Source organism: Marmota flaviventris, chromosome 3 (assembly GCF_047511675.1).
Source record: "Marmota flaviventris isolate mMarFla1 chromosome 3, mMarFla1.hap1, whole genome shotgun sequence".
Lineage (NCBI taxonomy): Eukaryota > Metazoa > Chordata > Mammalia > Rodentia > Sciuridae > Marmota > Marmota flaviventris.
This window is the reverse complement of record NC_092500.1, coordinates 119,019,028-119,040,315: the sequence shown is the minus strand read 5'-3', so window position 1 is coordinate 119,040,315 and position 21,288 is coordinate 119,019,028. Positions and strand designations below refer to the sequence as shown.

The following is a 21,288-nucleotide window of genomic DNA, read 5'->3' as shown; positions in this document are numbered from 1 at the left end:
ATAGCCCTTTTTATTTTGAGACAGGGTCTTGTTACATTACCAGACTGGCCTCAAACTGCTCAGCCTCCAGAGTCACTGGGATTACAGGTGTATGACTCTGCAACCGGCTCCAACATGTGTACTATTAATTTCGATTTTCTGACAAGGACACTGAGCTTAAGGAGGTTTAAGTAACCTAAGAACACATGGTGACAGAACTGGCTTCAGAGAATCAGTATCTTAATACATCTTTTTATTTTAAAGATCTATTTTTTAGTTATAGGTGGACACAATATCTATTTTATTTTTATGTGGTGCTGAGGATCAAACCCAGTGCTTCACACATGTTAGCTAGTTAATACATCTTTTGATTGAGAATCTTGATCTTCTACAGTTGTTAAAAATCTTTAAAATATGCTGGCATTTAAATGCATTTTAAGAATCATATTCATAAATTAAAATTAAAATACCTAATAACTTATTATAAGTTTATTCTTGGTAAGAAAAAGTAGTGCTTTTTAAGCATTAGAAGACTACTTGCTAATAAAATAATACCCCAGCTGGAAAATATTTTAAAAAGCTGATGTCTTTGCATTAATAACAAAAAACTGGGGGTTGGGGTTGTTGCTGTGTCACAGAGCACTCGCTTATTGTGCCAAGGCCTGGTTTCAAGCTTCCAACAAAGTACTGCAAAAAATAAATAATACCCTCTAACCCTCCCCTATTCTTCCCTTTAAAAGTCACCATAAACATTGTGAAAAGAAAAATTAAAAGAGTTCAAAAAATATTTGTAACATACACAGGAAGTAAAAGATTATTTTCCTAACATAAAGATGTCTTAAAATAGATTTTTTTAAAAATGTCCCAGTAATAAAATGGGGAAGGACAAGAACAGCTGAGTCACAAGAGGGAATACATAGTGCTAGTAGATATGTAAATAGATATTCAGCCTTACTTACAATAAAAAAAAATGTAAAAAAATAAAATAAAAAAGAAATTAAAATAACCAGTCAAAAGTATGGGGAAATGAGACTGAGTGCTGTGGTGCAGGCCTGTAATCCCAGCTGCTCAGAAGGCTGACGTGAGAGGATGGCAAGTTCAAAGCCAGCCTCAGCAACTTAGTGAGACCCTGTCTCAAAATAAAAAATAAACAGGGCTGAGGTTAAGTGGCTCAGTAGTTAAGTGCCCTTGGGTTCAGTCCCCAGTAATCACCCCCATGCACCCCGCTCCAAAAAAAAGTATGGGGAAATGAAATGGCTATTTCTAGACATTGCATGGTGGAAGTTTAAATCTGTAAAGGCACTTTGAGAAATAATTTGTATGCCCAAATTGAAATTGTGCATACTTTAATCCATCATTTACATCTTTGCCAATTTATCCTCAAGAAGAGTTTGGATATGTGTACAAAGATAGGTGTACAAAAGTACCATTCACAATAGTGAAGAATATTTATTAGTAGTTATAAATAAAATAATTTAATATCCGTAAGTAGAATTCTATGCAAATATCTTCCCAATTTTTTATTGAGGTAAAATACATATAGCATAATATTTATCATTTTAACTATATTCAAGTATGCAGTTTAGTGGCATTAAGTACATTTATATTGCTATAAAATCATCACTACCATCCAACTTGCAAAATTGAGATTCTAACCAATTACACCAGAACTTCACATTCCCTTCTCCTCTTAGCCTTCTAGCAGCACTATTCTACTTTCTATTTTCATAAATTTGACTATTCTAGACAATCATGGAAGTGGAATCTATAGTTTGTGTCTATGATTGTATCTCATGTCACCTAGCCTAATGTCCTCAAGGTTCATCTGTGTTGTGGCATATATCATAATTTTTTCCTTTTTAAGGCTGAAAAACATATGTAGGCATTTTTTTAAAATATTTTTGAATGAGTAAAATACATTCAAATGACTCAAAATTGAAGAGTTGAGGGGAGGAGGAGATGGGGTGTGACTGCTAATGGTCAAGGATTATTGGTGACAAAATGTTCTAGAAGTAGGTAGGGTGATTGGTGTAAAACATTTAACATGCCGAAAGCCACTAAATTGTATACTTTGAACAGGTGAACTTTATGGTATAGGAATTCATATCTTAAAAAGCTGTTTTTAAAAAAAGCTCAAGAGGAATAAAATAAGTACATTAAAATGTTTTTAGAAATTTCCCCTCAATTATTCTAGTTTTTTAAAAAATGAAAATTACTTGGGGGGGGGGTGCTGGGTTTGTGGCTCAGTGGTATAGAGTACTTGCCTAGAACAAGTTAGGTACTAGATTCGATCCTCAGCATCACATAAAAATAAATAAACAAAATAAAAATATTGTGTCTATCTATAACTAAATAAAATAAAAATAAAAATAATTTTTTTAGTTGTAGATGAACATAGTACCTTTATTTTATTTATTTATTTTTATGTAGTGCTAAGAATCAAACCCAGGGCCTCGCATGTGCTAGGTGAGCACTCTACCATTGAGCCACAAACCTAACCCTGTATACTCATTTTAAAATCAAAATTGGGATCATCCTATACTTGCAAGGCATGTCCTCTACCACTGAGCTACAGCCTCAGCCCCTATAATCTGTGTTTTTATACTTAAAGATTATATATTGTGACCATAGATTTTGTTAATAAATATAAACCTAAATTGTTCTTAATTTATGCAAAGTATTAAATTCTGTAGACTAGTTTCTTTCAGTGGACTGTGAGGACTATTTTGGTTTGAGTGCCAGTTCTGTCACCATGTAATTCTCTGAAGCCTAGTTTCTTTCTTTACCCTCTAAAGTTACTTTTCTTAGTGAATTTATGCCAAAAAAAAAAAAAAAATGAGAAGTTCAATAAGAAAACTGATTTCTAGGTATAACCATTCCTCCTTTTTTGAATATTTATCATTAATTCACAGAAGCCAGGAGAAGTATATGTTGGCTAAGGCTAATAGTGTCACACATTGACACATATGATTAAATCTAGCGTGGCAATTTTTTGATGAAGAAAATACAAACTACTGATGTGTCTATGAAGCTCTGCTCCCACCCAGTTCACTATAAATTTAAAACAATGCTCTGATGGGTGGCCTAGAAGGCAATTTTCTCCTCAAATCAGCATTCTCTCTTTAGGCTACAATCACGCTAGATTTATAAAAATTCCTGCCAACTGCTTTGGAAGATAAAAAAAGAAATAGGCTAAAAGCCAGGCTACTCCTTCTCTAGCATGTTCACAAGAAGATAAAATGAGCATACTCACAAACTTCATATACATTTAAACAGATTCACTGATTTTAGTGGAAAGATCTCTTAGGAGAATTTCTATTCCAGAATTCTGCTCCTGACACTGCAAAATTATCTTACACTCCAAATTTTATAACACCCTACTAGTCTACTTTTCATTCTAAACTTAGCTTAATAAAACACTTAAATGTAAAACACTAAAATTTACTCTAAGAATTATGCTACTATTACACCAAGCTGGACCTCAATGAAATGGGAGGATTCTGAGAATAACAACAGTGAAAATTCTTCAATACCTGACAGGGACCTATGACTTTTATTAGAAAAATTATCATGATTTTCTCTTTCTTTCACATTATAATTTTTATCTATTTAACTTCCCAATCAAACTACATGCCTTTTGAGGGTATTAACTCCTACTTGCATTTGTGTCCTCACCATATGGCACCATGCCTGGTACACAGATGGTCCTCAAAAAAAAATTTTTTTTTTTTTTTAGTATTTGCTGAATCAATGAACTAATGGGATTGTTTTAATTTAGTTGTTTTTTGCCTATTTAACCTTTCTACCTTCCTAACTATACTGATAAGTATTGTCAGACTTAGGATGTTTTAGGAATAACATTCTGTTCACATCTCCTGTACATCTACTTATACTCTTTAATATGTTGCCTGTTCTTTACTCTCCATCATAAGGCTATAAATTGGTTTGAATTGGTTTCCAGGAATTTTATTACACTGAGATTATTCATCCATAGTTCTCCTGCTTCAAAAGACAAGAGACATACCAATGATGTCTCCTTTCCTACTCTTTAACTACAGAGAAGAAACAGAATGGAGCTGCAACAAATCACAGAAGGCATCATACAACTAAGATGACTATATATACACTGCTTTGCCACAAAAGTTATGAGATTCAATTCTGCAGCTTTCTTAGAAGTTGGTTCAATTTAACCAGCATACTACTGTGGGGATGAGAAAGAAAGAACAGGAAAAAGGAAGGAAGGATTTTGTGAAGAGAAGCACTGAAACAAAGTAGTATCCCAAACCATACATCACAATAGTAAAAATATATTAAGCAATGCCAAGATTAAAGAGACTCATTCATTAAAAATAACATCAATTATTACTTTCTAAAAATGTTAAAACTAAAATTAATCACCAATCCGATTCCATAACAACCATGTCCTTAGTAATTAGCTTGAGAATGCTGTTGGTAATAAGCAATGGGAGGAATTACAAGGGTCTATAAAGTTACTGTTCATTCTAGCACCGTTTTCTTTTCTTTCTTGGTGCTGAGAATCAAACTTAATAGAACATATTAAGTACATGTTCTACCACTGTGCTATACCCACCAGCCCCCCAAAAATATTTTCTTGCTTCACACTCTAACCCCAAAGTTTCAAGCATCTGTAACAGAGGTAAGTGAGGTATACAAAATTTCCAAATTTGGTCACTGAAATAATAGTATATAAATCAACAATGAGAAAGAAAGGCAGAGAAAAGGAAGGTTAGGTGGTAAGAATGAGATATGAAAGCATTAACAACTCATCTTGGCAATGCTGTTATTGCGAATGGATTTTGCTGAATGAACACAGATTGGAGGGAAGAGGCTTGGCTATCTGAGGGGAGTCCCTGCTGACACTCAGCTGTAGCATATATCATACAGCCTACAAGGGCCAATTTATGTCAAGCAGAGCTGTATCACCACTGAATTTACTGTGTGCTCAAAGCTCATCACCAAGTTATGGAATTTTTTCCGCCAAATCCCATCCCCACTACCACCTTTCCTTCAGAGTAAAAGAAGAAGCAAGGACCAGTACAGAGTTCATAACCTTACAGTCTCAAAAAAGCACTAATGCACAGTACTATTGTTTTAGGTGCATTCACATAAACTATCACTAAAATCAGCAGCAGCAGCATTTAAATTAAGATGAAACTAAATTATTTATATCAATAATTATCTCTGGGGAAGAAATTACAAAAAGTATACATAAAGAGTATCTGTAAATCAGAATTATTTAAAATTATTCACATTTTTTAAGACTTAGCACTTTTAGTAACATGCTTTCTTATAAAACTCAAATCTAGCTATTAGACTAATCCAAATGAAAGTCACTACACAAAGTAGCTGACAGATTTTAACAAGTAATCCACTGAAAAAGATTAACTGATTCCAGATCAGCAACATCGTAATTTACAAGTGTGTTTTTCAGTATACTGTACTGTATATATCCCTGCAACATAAGTAAAATATAGGTAGCCTGACTAGTACACAAAAGAAAATGTCAGCTAGTTCTTTTAATGTTGAAATTCTAGTGTAGAGCAACTAGAGGCTAAAAGGTATATATGAACAGTCTTACAAATTTTGTCCAAAATGTATTTCATTAAAAGTATTGGGACTCAGGGTGTAGCTCAGGATTGAAGTGCTTGCCTAACATGCAGGAGGCTCCTGGGTTTAATCCCCAGCACCACAAAAGGAAAAACAAAAAAAGTATTATTTACAAATATAAATCAATCAACCTACCTCATTCCACAACCACAGAGATGTTCCCCTCCTCATGAAATTATCCTACTCCAACCAAAGAACTTCAGTCTTCAACTTCCAATTTTTCATGTTTTTTTTCATATTATAAACCATGGCTTTCAAGTTCAAGGCTAGGCTAGAAAACTTTGCAAGAGCCTGTCTCAAAATTTTAAAAAGAGCCAGGCGCATGTCTATAATCCCAACCTCTCCGGAGGCTGAGACAGGAGGATAGTGAGTTCAAAGCCAGCCTGAGCAAAGCGTGAGGCACTAAGCAACTCAGTGAGAATGTCTCTAAATTAAAAAATATAAAACAATAGGGCTGGGATGTGGCTCAGTGGTTGAGTGCCCCTGAGCTCAATCCCCAGTACCCAACCCAAAAAAAAACAAAACAAAATTTAAAAAGGTATAGCATCACGGGTTCAAGCCTCAATACCTTTAAAAAAAAAAAAAAAAAAAAAAGTGTCACAGATCCACTACCACTCACTGCTGATCCCACAGCATTCCCTTTTTACGCTATTCTATCACCAATTTTCCAACCACTAACCATCAATCTCATCTTTTTCAAGTGCTTTTTTTAATCTTATTTTACCTTATTATCTCCCCCTTATTATCTATTACCTTATTATCTCCCTATATGTTCTCTACTGATAAAACACATTTTCAGATGTAGATATCACAGAAGTCTCTTCAGATCTTCACTGCTTCTACCTACATCTTCTAATATGTTGCCAATTCTTTGGCCTCAAAACAATAGTTTTGAATTACTTAAGCAAATCATTTGCTTCCCAAGACCTGTTTCTTCACCTATAAAAAGGGGCTGAATTCAGTATCTGTCAAACTTGCTCAGAGTTTAGTCAGTAGATATACATCAACTTCCACTCTTTGTTCCAAGCAAAGTTGTGTTCCTTTTCTTTGTTTTACAGATTTAATTTAGACTAGTAATTGTCAGGCCTATCACATATTTGAATAACCTGGAAGGTTTCAGGACATTCCAGAGCCCAGGCATCAATTCCTCAGAGATTCTGATTTGACTGGTCTGGGGCCGACTTAGCTAAGAGTTTAGCTTTCTTTTTCTTTTTCTTTTTTTTTTTTTTTTTTAACTACATAAGACATAGTTGGACAAGGATTGTGGCTCAGAGGTAGAATGCTTGCCTAGCACATGCAAGGCCCTGAATTCCATCCTCAGCACCATGTAACAAAAAATAAATAAAATAAGAGTATTGTGTCCAACTACAACTAAAAAAATAAATATTAAAGAAAAAACACATGGTTGATAATTCCAAATTCTGAAAAACACTGGCTACAATTCTTGGTGCTGCATTCATGTCCTACAAATCTGTATGGCACCTGAACCTAGATTCCTTACAAAGGTCCAAATTCTGAAATCTAAGACTTTTTTTGCAAACCACTAGAAATCTCACCAGTAAACTTAGAATGCACACGACTGTTTTTAGTTTTTATTTATCCTACTGTAAATATTTATACCTATCACAGAACAAATAAACAAAAGAAAAAACCATAGGATTACATTTATGTACAAACTTTATAGTGTTAGGAATCAGGATGGTGCTAGGGGAAATAACCAGAAGAGGTCACAAAGGGGTAATTCTGATTGTTGATAATAAGATATTTTTTCATCTGGGTGTTACATCTAAGTGAATATTCACATTGTAAAAACTCAAAGTATATGCACTTAGGATTTGTGTGTTCACTATTTATGCTATATTTCAATGTGAATTTTACTTTAAAAATTGTATGATACCATATTTACAAGAATAAATCAACATGTTCTGTTTTTCTCTGTAAGCTCTATTAAATTTTATTTCTCTGCAAGCTCTATTAAATTTATTTCACAGAAGTGGGCCCAACAGACCAAATGCATTTGGAGTTTAATTGAGATAACCGGGCAGTTGCAGGAGGCCCTGTTAACTAATTGATTAAGCTATAAACAATTAACTAGATAAGGTACAAACAGCTGACTGGTTGACAAACTAAGCTGCAGCCAACTTTTCTATGCATCTTCCATTTTCTATAAATACTAACAGATCAAGTTGTTGGCTGGAGTTCTCAGAACCTGCTCTGGTCTGTGAGCTGCTCAATTCATGAACTGGTCTTGTTTTGGTTTTGTTTTGTTTTGTACAAGTAAACTCTACTAAATTTAATTAATTTAATTCTAAGAAAATCTCCTTTTAAAACCTCTTTCACATATCTCTACCTCTGGCTCACTATCTCCATCTTCATCTATCTTTCTCTATCATCTCTTTCTAATACCTTTCTAATACGTCAGACAACAATTTCAAAAAAGAAATGCCAGGCTGGAGTTGTGGCTCAATGGTAGAGCACTTGCCTAGCACAGGTTAAGGCACTGGGTTCGATCCTCAGCACCACATAAAACTAAATAAATAAAAATAAGGCATTGTGTCCACCTACAATTAAAAAGATACTTTTGAAAAAAAGAAAGAAATGCTATCATTGGGGCTGGGGTTGTGGCTCAGGGTAGAGTGCTTGCCTCACATTGGGAAGCACTAGGTTCAATTCTCAGCACCGCATATAAATAAATGAATAAAATAAAGGTCCGCCAACACTAAAAAATATTTTAAAAAAAGAAATGCTAATCATTGACCTTTTTTAAATATTTTTGTTCTTGTTGATAGACCTTTATTTTATTTATTTATTCATATGTGGTGCTGAGAATTGAACCCAGTGCCTCACACATTCCAGGGAAGCACTCTACCACAGAGCCACAACCTCAGCTCTATCATTGACTTTTTGCTAATAATTTGAAGGCTTAAATAAAACAGAAAAATTGCTAGAAAAATAAAATTTACCTAAAATCACTAAAGGAAAAACAGTAAGTAAATATACACCTAGAGACTGAATTAGAAGTTTAAGTCTTCCCCAAAAAAGAAAACACCAGGAACAGGCAATTTTCCTAGAAAATTTCTGGCAAAAAACATGTAATTCCAGGTTAATACAAACTTTTCAAGAAAATAGGAGTAAAAATCCCCACCAGATTTTGAGACTGGGATATCTGATACCAAAACAGAAAAGTGGCAGCAGAAAGCCAGGTACTGCCAATGTTGCTAAGGAAAACATGCAAACGAAGAACAAAAACCCTAACAAAATTCAGCAGTAGTTTAAAAAAAAAACATCGCATCTACATTAGAGAAATGTCTTTCTAGAATACAAGGTTTAACTTCATCGTGTTAACCATATGGTTTCCTGTTCTAATTTGTTATCTCAACACAGAAAAACACACAAAAAAAAATCAATATCCATTTATGATTTAACAAAGAAAACCCTCTCCAAACAGGACTATAAGGGATGTTCACTAACCCAATGAAGAGTATCTCCCAAAAACCTACAATATGAGAGAAATATCAGAAGAATCCATTTTAAAATCTGGAATGAGAGAAGGGTATCTGCTAACAGCATTAACATGAACATTCTTCTAGAGTTGCTAACCAATGAAATAATATAAGGAAGCAGAGGCACAGAGACCTAGGAGGCTGAGGCAGGAGGATTACAAGTTAAAGGTCAGCCTGGGCAACATAGCAAGACTCTATATCAAACATAAAAATTTCTTTAAAGGGCTGGGAGTGTAGCTCAGTGCTTGCCTGGCATACATAAGGCTCTGAGTTTAATCTGCAGTACAACAAAAATAAAAAGAGAAAAGGGAAAACAAGGTATCCAAAATTAAAAGAAGGAAACAATCTTTCTACAGAGATTGCGTGATGAACATACAGGAGAAATTACTAACAATATACCTATATCTTTAAGCATTCAGCAAGACTGGTAAATATAAGACCAAAATGTAAACATAATTAAATTTTTCCAATAGGAACTAATACTTTAAAAGTATAATTAATAGAGAAAGAAAGAAAAACTTGGTAAGAATGAAAAGGTACCTAGGATTTAAAACAAGAACAAAAAAGGTACTGTTTTGGGCCAGGGGTGTGGCTCAGTAGTAGAACATTTACCTTGCATGTATCAGACCCTGGATTCCATTCCCAATACCACAACACAAATAGCCAATGCTTTTATACATAAAATTATAAAATGTTCTTGAAAGTAAAGCAGAATATAAATATTTGTACACAATTTTAATATTTTCCATGGCAACCATCAAATAAGATGTGTCTACCATTTTTTTTAGAGAGAGAATTTTTTAATATTTATTTTTTAGTTTTCAGTGGACACAACATCTTTATTTTATTTTTATGTGATGCTGAGGATTGAACCCAGCACCCCGCACATGCCACACGAGTGCGCTACTGCCTGAGCCACATCCCCAGGCACCTAACATTCTTTTCCATGTGATTTTGTAAAGCATCTACATTCTCTTGTAAGTAGATAAAAGAGCATCACAAAAAAATTACTGAAGAAAATTTTTGAAAAATGAACAACAGAAATTGTACATAAGTTTACTTCATGTTGTAGCAGCATTATTGTGAGTAATAGGAATACCACATGTAAAGGAAAATAAATTTACTTTTCAGACCCCACCAAAACTATCATATGAACTACAATATCTGTATTTGCTACCATTACTTCAAAATAAAAAATAAATATTTGTCTCCTGCTGTTTCTTTTTATTTCTTTCTTTCTTTTTTTTTTTTTTTTTTTTTTTTTGTTGTTGTTGTTGTTGTTGTTGTTGTTGGCTTCAATCTCCATCCTAGACTCAAAGAATCCTCCGGATTCAGCTTCCCAAACTGCTGGGACAACAAATGTGCACCATTGTATCTGGCTCTTACAGAGTTTTACTTGCCAATTCACATATGTAATTTGAATCAGGTCTCTGATCATAGTACCTTTCACAATCATTTCAGCTGTCTATGCACGTTTAAGGGAAAGATATTTGGGTATCTGTTAGAAAGCACTATTGGTAAAAATTCAAGATATATAAATTGGACTTCATTAAAATTTAAAACTTCTGCTTACCAAAAGAGACCATTACAAAAACAAACTGACAAGCTACATGCGGGGAAAGATATGTGGAAGGATTTGTACACAGAACATATAAACAATTCAGTAGTACACAAACAACCCTGTTTGTTGGTGGTGGTATTTTTAATAAGCAAAACAGAATATTCAAATAAGAACGTATAGGCTAGGGTGTATAAAGCTAGATGGTAGAGCACACATTTAGCATATGCAAGACCCTGGGTTCAATCCCCAGCCCCAAAAGAGAAAAGGAGACAGTATATAATTAGCTTATACACAAATGAAAAGTGGCTAAGGAAATACATATTAAAATCACAATAAGATACCACTACATACCTACTAGATGGGCTAAAATTTGAACAATAAGAAATGTTGGTGAGGATATGAAACAACCAACACTTTCGAATAATGCTAACTAGTCTAATAAAATTAAACTAGCACCTACTCTATGACCAAGCAATCCCACTCTTATATTTCCCTAAGAAAAAATGAAGGTATGCTACAAAAAGTGCTATAAAGATTTAATGCAATTCCTATTAAGGTTCTGATGATGTTCTTCACAGAAATAGAAAAAGCATCCATGAAATTAATTTGAACATAAAAGGCCCAGAATAGCCAAACCAAATCTCAGCAAGAAAAGTGAAGCACAAGGCATGTAAAAATCAGATCTTTAATTACACTAGAGCTGTAGAAACAAAATATTTTTTTTGTTCTTTTTAGTTACACAAGACAGTAGAATGTACATACAAAGAGTATAATTTCCCATTCTTAATGTTGTACATTGTTGAGAGCCACAGCCAAAGGGGCCCCAGCAAACTTCCAGCTGCCAGCAAACTTCCAGCTGCCAGCTGATGATTGGCTCACAGCAGCCCCAGCAAACTTCTAGCTGCCAACTGATTGGCTCCTCTGCGGTGATGCTCATTGGGTTGTTTCCCCACCCTTTCAGACCAGGGAGCTGCTCATTGGGGGACTTTTTTTTGGCTCCGCCCACGCAACCCAGCCAATCGGCCTCAAGAGCAGGAGGAGTGGGGGAGATGGAGAGGCTTGTGGGAATCTGGTGGTGGCAGTTGGGCTCTGAGGGTTTTCCTGAGGAGCTGTGTGGTGCGGTGTGTGTGTTCTAAAAATAAAGTTCATTTCTTTTGACAAGTGGCTCCTGAATTGTGCCCAGCCAGACTGCGGCATTTGGTGGCCTGCTCGGGGAACGACTGAGGGTAAGTGATAAGGTAAACTGCTCGCCCCTGAGAGCAGGGCGAGAGGATGGGTAGCCATTTTAAGATTCTTCTTTTGTTTTGCTTCACTTTTTTTTAAGTTGCCTGTCCCTGGAGATGAGTGAGACGGAAGAAAAACCGCTCACATCTGAGGAAAAACTATTTGCATCTGAGGAACATATAGGGAGAAAGGACGGATGGACATTTCAGGAGGATAGAAAGGCTGATATAATGATTTTGTGTTGTTCCATTTTTGTTTCATTTTATCTCGGTTTTGTTTGGCGTCATCTTGTTGGGTTGTATTATAGTAGAAATATGGGATTAGAAATTAGTAAAAAACAAACCGAAAGAGTGTTAAGTAATTTGTGAGAGGAAGGAGGCATCTCAGTAAAATCAAGAACAGTCAGGGCATACATTGACACAATACAAAAATGTAGCCCATGGCTTTTTAAGGAGTAGTTGTTAAATATATCACAATGGAACCATCATGGTGAAGATTTAAAAAGAATAGAAAAGAAAAGCCCAGGAACTCTGCCAGTTGGCACATTGCCATTGTGGACGTTCATATCTTGTTTGCTTAGTCCAAAGCCTTCAGTTCAGACAATGGTAGAGGAAGGAGAAGACATATTGATTCAAGTAAAAGAGAAGGTCTCTCAAGTTAGTAAGACAGAGGAAAAGATTCAAGTAAAAGAGAAGGTCTCTCGAGCTAGTCAGACAGAGGAAGAAAGTTTAGAGCAGAAAAAGCCATCAGGGGAAAAGTTACAACAGGAGACTGCTACTAACACCTTTCTATCACCAGAAGGCGTAAGTGTCCAACCAACAGCGCCACCTCCATATGCTGGGAGGCCCCCAAACCCCGCAGTTGATAGTTGGGATCCTGAGACAGGATCTCAAACATTAACATACCTGTATTTGAGCAGGCAGAAGGGCAGCGAATTCACCATACTTTAAATTTCAAAAAAGTGAAGCAGCTAAAAGAGGCTGTAACAACCTATGGTCCTCAAGCACCCTTCACTGTAAGAATGGTCGAATCCATTACCAACTTGAACATGACGCCAGCAGAATGGGCTAATATGTGTAAAGCTGTGCTAAATGGAGGACAATACCTGTTATGGAAAGTTGCCAATGAGGAAATTTGCAAGGAGTTGGCTAGGCGAAATGCAGCAGCTGGTTATCCTCAGAGAAATCTAGATATGTTGTTAGGAAAGGGACCTTATGAGGATCAGCAGCAACAAATTGCATATGATCCTAGCGTATACTTACAAATTGCTGTAGATTCAGTTAGGGCATGGAAGACTTTACAAGGACATGGAGGTTTACAAGGTCAATTATCTAAGGTAATACAGGAGCTAATGAACCTTATGCTGAATTTGTAGATAGGCTTATTCAAACAGCTACCAGAGTTTTTGGGAATACAGAACAAGCAATGCAATTAATAAAACAACTGGCTTATGACCAAGCAAATCGCTGATGCAAAGAAGTCATTAGACCATGGAAACATGAAGATTTAAACACATATATTAAATTATGTAGAGACATTAATAAACAAGGGCAAGTCGTGGCAGCTGCATTACAACAGGTTTTAGATGCCAGGCAAAAACATGCTACAATTGTGAACAAACAGGACAATTTAAAAGGAATTGCCCCATAGGAGGAGGGTTTAACAAAACTAGGTATAAAAGGAGTAGAATACCGGGTATTTGCCCACGATGCCGTAGAGGGAGACATTGGGCTAATGAATGCCGTTCTCAAACCACCATAGAGGGTACTCCATTATGAAAAAAAGAACAAAGACCAGCTGTTTATCCACGATATCGTGGAGAAAGGCATTTGGCTCCATTGCCAAAAAATGGACAGAGGGGCCCAATGCTCCAGGGCCCAAGACCACAAATATACGGAGCACTGGAGAAACACAGCAACCCCATCAGGGTAGTGCCCAGGACACATTGTCCATTAAATCCCTCACTAGACAAACCAGAGGAAGTGCAGGATTGGACATCTGCGCCTCCGCCAAAACAGTAGTAACTCCAGAGATGGGAGTTCAAATCATTCCCACAGGGGTAAAAGGACCTCTTCCCAAAGGAACAGTAGGCTTATTATTAGGACGCAGTTCTTCTACTTGAAAAGGACTTATGATAAGTCCTGGGGTAATTGATCCCAATTATGAACGTGAAATAAAAATTATAGCCAGTTCTCCAAAGGGTATATCAGTAATTTCACCAGGAGATAGAATAGCACAGTTATTAATAATACCCAGCCTACATGATAAATTTTCCAGTCGTACTGTAGAAAGAGGTTCCAGGGGATTAGGATCCACAGGTGTACATTGGGCTATGCTTTCTTTAAATTTAGTTTCTCGCCCCATGCTAAAACTAAATATTCAAGGACATGAATTTAATGGATACAGGTGCAGACCTTAGCATCATCTATCGTAAAGAATGGCCAAAACATTGGCCATTACAACACGCCATTCAAACGCTTCGAGGCCTAGGAGTGGCGACTAATCCCCATAGAAGTGCAATGGTATTAGATTGGAAGGATCCTGAAGGATATGAAGGAACTATACAGCCATATGTATTGCATCATCTTCCCGTAAATTTATGGGGATGAGATGTCCTAGATCAATTAAGTTTGACGTTAACAAATAACATCAATCAAAATGCACCCACTATTAGGGCTAGACAAGGTTTTAGGAAAGAAAAAAGATTATAAAAACAAGAACAAGGTATAGCAGCACCAATACAAATAGATCAAGGAACGGACGGACATGGGTTGGATTTTCAGAAGGGGTCACTGAAACAATAAAAATTACTTGGAAATCAGAAAGACGAATATGGATTCCTCAGTGGCCCCAGACTAAAGAAAAGATAGAAGTAGCCCATGACCTGGTCAAACAACAATTAGCGGAAGGACATATACAACCTTCTGTATCTCCCCATAATACTCCCATTTTGGTCATCAAAAAGAAATCTGGTAAATGGAGATTATTGCAAGATTTAAGAGACATTAATAATGAGATAGTTATTATGGGACCTGCTCAATCGGGGATTCCTCAATTGTCTGCTTTGCCAAAAACCTGGTATGTTCTAGTTATAGATATTAAAGATTTTTTTTTTCAATTCCAATTCATCCTGAGGATAGTCCACGTTTTGCATTTATTATCCCCGCACTGAATCATGAAGGTCCTGATCAGAGATATGAATGGAAAGTACTCCCTCAAGGGATGGCTAACAGCCCAACTATGTGTCAAATTTATGTTAACAGAGTAATCCAGGCACTTAGACATCAAAATCCTGAACTACAAATATTTCACTATATGGATGATGTACTATTAGCACACAAAGACAAAAACACATTGCTAGAATGTTATGCCACACTTACAAACTTATTAAAAAATTATAATCTAGAGATAGCAATACATAAAGTACAATTAAATTTTCCAATTATTTAGGAGTTCTATTATCCTCAACCATGGTACGTCCACCAAAAATTCAAATACGAGTAGATCAACTCAAATCACTTAATGACTTTCAAAAGTTATTAGGAGACATAAATTGGATAAGGCCTTATCTAGGTATACCAACAGGAGAGTTGGGACCTTTATTTGATATCCTAAAAGGTCCATCAGATCCAAATTCACCCCGAATGTTAACGCCTGAAGCAAGAAAGGCATTAAAAATCATTGAAACATATATGGAAAATATGCATTTGGATAGAAAAAATAAAAACAAAAAAAATATTCCTACAGGAGTATTTTGTCAAGAAGGTCCATTATTATGGATACATTTATCTTATTCTCCTAACACTATTCTTACTAGGTATCCTGAGGCTGTAGGACAATTGATACTTAAAGGAATAAAAGCAGCAAAGGGAGTGTTTGGAATTTCTCCCAATAAAATTATTACTCCATATACTATGGATCAAATTGATGAGTTAGCTAATGAGTTAAATACTTGGGCAATAATCTCGTGCAAATCTAACGTTTCATTTGATAACCACTTACCATCTAATCCTTTATTGTCTTTTTGGTCACTGCATCCTGTAATTTTTCCAAAAATGACAAGAAAAACACCTATCATGAATGCTCCACATATATTCACTGATGGGTCAAATAATGGTACACCAGCAATAGTTACACCTGATCAAACTTTTACATTTTTAGTACCCAAACAATCAGCTCAAAAGGTAGATCTTAATGCAGTATTACAAGCTTTTGTGATGTTTAAAGATTCTGTATTTAATTTATTTTCCGATAGTCAGTATACAGTTAATGCTACAGTATCCCTTGAAGATGCTGGTAGGATTTCCCCTTCCTCTATTGTTTTCTCTTTGCTTTCCACTATACAAAGTCTAATCTGGGACAGAAAAGATCCATTCTTTATAGGACATATCAGAGCACATACAGGATGGCCTGGAGCCCTTAGTTTGGGCAATGATTTAGCAGATAAAACTACACATGACATACATATTTTCTCTAGAAGAAGCTACAAATTTTCATAAAAACTTCCATGTCAATGCTAATACTTTACAAAAGCGTTTTAAAATAACTAAGGAACAAGCTAGACAAATAATAAAACAATGTCAAAATTGTGTGACCTTTTTACCACAAGTTAATCTTGGAATCAATCCTAGAGGACTGATACCTAACCATATTTGGCAGATGGACGTCACACACTTGCCAGAATTTGGAAAATTAAAATATTTGCATGTTACAGTTGATACTTCTTCCGGATTTTTGATGGGCTCCCTTCATGCCGGAGAAAAAACTGAAGATGTTATAGCTCATTGCTTACAAAATTTTGCCACTGTGGGCGTTCCAAAACAGTTAAAAACAGATAATGCCCCTGGTTATACCTCTACCTCTTTTAAACAATTTTGCTCATCATTTGGCATTACTCATATAACAGGAATCCCATACAATCCACAGGGACAAGGCATATTTGAAAGAGCTCATCAAACTACTAAAATGTACTTATTAAAGCAAAAAGAGGGAATTGGGAAGGGGTATATATTCCCCAAAGATAAACTTAAAATAACCCTTTTTACTCTAAATTTGGATTCATCAGGACTTAGTGCTGCGGAAAGGCATGTGTGTCCAAAAAATGTACATAAGCCCAAGGTACTTGGGAAGGATATTCTAACAGGACAATGGAAAGGTCCTGACCCAGTAATTATCTGGAGTTGGGGGTCTCTTTGTGTGTTCCACAGGGAGAACAGCAGCTGATTTGGATTCCAGGGAGATTAACTAAAGCAATTTCTACAGACCAAAAAGAAGATGATTTGGCTCAAATCCGTAACAGCTGATATCCAGAACTCCAGTTTGGCTACCCTTACATCTGCGACAGAACCAGAATGTTGTTTTCAATATCTATTTTATTATTGCCCTTTCCCACATCATGAAGTTCTATTTTGTTTTTTGAGCTCATACAGACCTAGGTTAATGTTTTGCTGATCAGTTCTATTTTTTGACTACAGAGTTTTTAAACATTGCAATGGAGATTTCACCTGTAAAAAGTTATAAGGCCTTTACTATTATGTTATGTGTTGTATTATATTATGTGTGCACACTTGTGTTTTGTGTTGTATGTTTGTATGTACGTATGTCCATATATCATACATGATGAGCACTCATGAAAAAATGGATCCAAATTTTTTTTTTATTCACGTGATTTAAATGGTTTAATTTAAATTGGGTAAACAGCTGTTAAGGATGGTTTTAATATGTGAACAAAAAAGGAGGTTAACAGATCTGTTTACTTTCACCTTTCCTTTTCATTATATTTAATAATTCTGTTCAAGATAATGTAAATTGTTAAGAAAATTGTTTTCTTTTAGTGCCTTCTGGAATGTTACATAATTTTTTCTTTAGCCATTATTGCCGGTGAAGACAAAGATAAAACCAATCTACAGCTTCTGCAAGAGCCATCACTGAACTGCTTGCAGAACTTGCCTGGACTATGTATCACTTGTATGCATTGTGAACTCACTTGTATGCATTGTGAACTATCGGTTGGTGCAGCGACTTGTGGTAGTGTTGGGGTATTTTAGCTGATGGTGTCATCGGTGGTACAATTTTTCCAAAAGGAGCCGTCAACTGGCTTGGTGTATCCTTCTCCCTTCTGCTTGTGATGGTCGTTCAGCTAAAATTTGGGGGCCAACAGAGGTGAGGCAAAGAACCTCACCCCTCCGCTGGTACAAAGATCTATCCACAGGTGTGGCTGTATGTTGGACCAGTAGTCAATGACGGGTAAGATCCAACTGCAATGGTACCAACCTAAGACAGGAGGCTGACGCCTTGAGGTCAGCTCATCCAATGACGGGTAAGGACCATATGTAGTATTGGACAACCTAAGGCAGGCACCATCCCTAAGCCACATGCTTGTTGTTTAAACAGAGAGGGGGAGATGTGGAGAGCCACAGCCGAAGGGGCCCCAGCAAACTTCCAGCTGCCAGCTGATGATTGGCTCACAGCGGCCCCAGCAAACTTCTAGCTGCCAACTGATTGGCTCCTCTGCAGTGATGCTCATTGGGTTGTTTCCCCGCCCTTTCAGACCACGGAGCTGCTCATTGGGGGACTTTTTTGGCTCCGCCCACACAACCCAGCCAATCGGCCTCAAGAGCAGGAGGAGTGGGGGAGGTAGAGAGGCTTGTGGGAAGCTGGTGGTGGCAGTTGGGCTCTGAGGGTTTTCCTGAGGAGCTGTGTGGTGCGGTGTGTGTGTTCTAAAAATAAAGTTTGTTTCTTTTGACAAGTGGCTCCTGAATTGTGCCCAGCCAGACTGTGGCAGTACATGATATAGAGTTATACTGGTTCTGTATTCATATATGAACATAGGAAAGTTATATCCAATTCATTCCACAGTCTTTCAATTCCCACCCTTCCCCCCATCCCCCCAAGTCCCAATCTAGTGAACTTCTACTCCTCCCTCCTCCCCACCCGCACCTATTGTCAGTCACCATTCACATATAAAAGAGAAAATTCAGCCTTTGGTTTTTGGGGATTGGCTTATTTCACTTAGCATGATAGCCTCCAATTCCATCCATTTACCAGCAAATGCCATAATTTCATTCTTCTTTATGGATGAGTAATATTCCATTGTGTATATATACCACATTTTCTTTATCCCATTCATCTACTGAAGGGCATCTAGGTTGGTTCCACAATTTAGCTCCTGTGGTGAGCTGCTATGAACACTGATGTGGCCGTATCACCATTGTAAGCTGATTTTTAAATCCTTTGTGTATATGTCAAGGAGTTGGATAACTGGGTCAAATGGTGGTTCCATTCAAGTTTTCTTAGGAATCTACATACTGCTTTCCAGAGTGGTTGCACACCAATTTGCAGTCTCGCTGTGATAGTAGGAGCAAATGTGACTCCATTTTGTTTTATGACTTCATCCTGTAAAACAACCTTGCCAAGTAGAAGAGTCATGACTGGAGCAAGATGTTCTTTTTCTTTTGCTATAGAAACCTTTAAGAACACAAAACTACCTAATGGGGTATTGTTTCTGTAACTAGGGTAACGGGGCTCTGTTTCTCTAACAGGCATGACTGGGCTAATTGTGATTGGTTAGGCTTCCCTCCACTTGACTGCACTGTCCTGCTTCTGTAACCTGGCTTGCTTGCATTGGCTAGACCCCCCAAACATCCCTTTTGTGGTTTTTAGGCTTATAAGGAGTGCCCTTGCAATTGTTCGGGGCTGATCAGGGGAACAGCTTTATGTTCTGGTCAGCAGCCACCAGTGTGCTTCAATAAAGGCTTGATTCGATTATATGTGAGTGGTCTGAAAGTCAGTTTATGAAACCCTGGGACGAAGCATTAACTATAACATCTGGGGGCTCGTCTGGGATCCATTTCTTCCCTACCCTCACACCAAATTTGGCTCCAATGACAGGCCTTTGGACCTCGGCCTGGGAGTAGAGGGGAGCTCCTGAGAGATGTTCCTCAGCCTCACTCCAAGGACGACTCCAATCCGTCCTAGGACTCTATGAAAAGCCTACCGCTGGCCTGTCAGTTCTGGTGAGTCGACTCTTCTGGGGCAAAGGGTCAGATTGGACACAGTTGCTTATACCTTCCCTGGGACAGGACAAGACGTTGTCACTGTCTCCCTGGAGGTCTCCCTGTGTGACCTCATCTGTCTGTATGTGGGGCCCACTGGAGGCCTCCCTGGGAGGCCTCATCTGTCTGGGGGCAGGATGAGACGTGGTCTCTGCCCCATTAGAGATCTCCCAGTGTGACCCAGCGATTGTTGCTTGTCCTGTGTCTATTCTGCTGTTTGTCATTTCTCCAGCATCTTCTGCTGTTTATCATTTGTCCAGTGTCAGTTCGCCGGCCATTTGATCTGTTTGCGTGGTCTCTGCCCCATTAGAAGTCTCTCTGGGTGACCTCAGCGATTACTGCTTGTTCTGTGTCTGTTCTGCTGTTTGTCGTTTCTCCAGCATCTTCTGCTGTTTGTCATTTGTCCAGTGTCTGTTCGTCGGCCATTTGTCTTGTGTTTATCTGTCCGTGTGTTGTGTGTCGGCCCTTTTCTTGTACTCCTAACCACTCTTCTTTAATTAGGATTCCTTCCCTCCACCGACATCATGAGACAAAGAAGCGCTATAGAGATCTCCACCTGTACCCCTTTAACTTATTTTCTTAACAATTTTCAAGACTTTGTCTGTTGGTTTGTTTTTGTTTGTTCCCTTTGTGTTCTGTGTTAATTTCTACCTCAGTTTGTTTCTAATGAAAAAAAATTGTTTAAAACTGTCTTAACTGTGCTCACTACAGCTTGCATTAAAATGTAAAGTGCTGCCAACAGGACTAAAAGATTGTCAAAAGTAAAAGCTAAAGGTAAAAAAAAAAAAAAAAAAAGGTATTCTACAGATTGCCTTCATTTACGAACTGGGCCAGGTGGCCAACTGGGTAAATCATGTCAGTTCCTATAGAGGACAGATTAAAACTAAAGTGTTTTATAAAATTATTATTCCTAAATTTTATAAAAAGCATAATTTTTGTCTAGAAAATTTGGCTTTGTCTCACAGTATTTGCAAGCATGAATAACTATTAAAAAAATGGTCTAAAGATTTTTCAATGTCAGGCTAAAAGTTGGTGGCTGCTATCCAAGAAACCAGAAAAAACAGTTTAAAATGGGACCCCAACCTCGGGGACTCTCTCAAAGAGACCAATGAAGCTGCGTCTTTGGGAAGTTCCTCCAGGGAAAAATAAGCCCCCTTCGTTTGCCTATGTTCCCTCAACTCTTTTTAGCTTTCATGAACAGGACCACCTCAGGAAAAAGGTCAGAAAACTTTTAAAACTCTATATTTATTAAACTCATAATTTTGATCCAATATGCCTAGATTAATATGTTTTTCTGATTATACTCTGCTTTATTCTAAGGCCAATTTACAAGGGTTAA

At 37.1% G+C, this 21,288-nt stretch overlaps 1 protein-coding gene across 5 annotated transcripts in view; it reads right to left on the bottom strand.

Annotated features, from left to right (window-relative positions):
• The window catches only part of Erc1 (ELKS/RAB6-interacting/CAST family member 1), a 546,275-nt gene that overhangs the window by 444,701 nt on the left and 80,286 nt on the right, over positions 1-21,288 (bottom strand). The window lies entirely within an intron of this gene.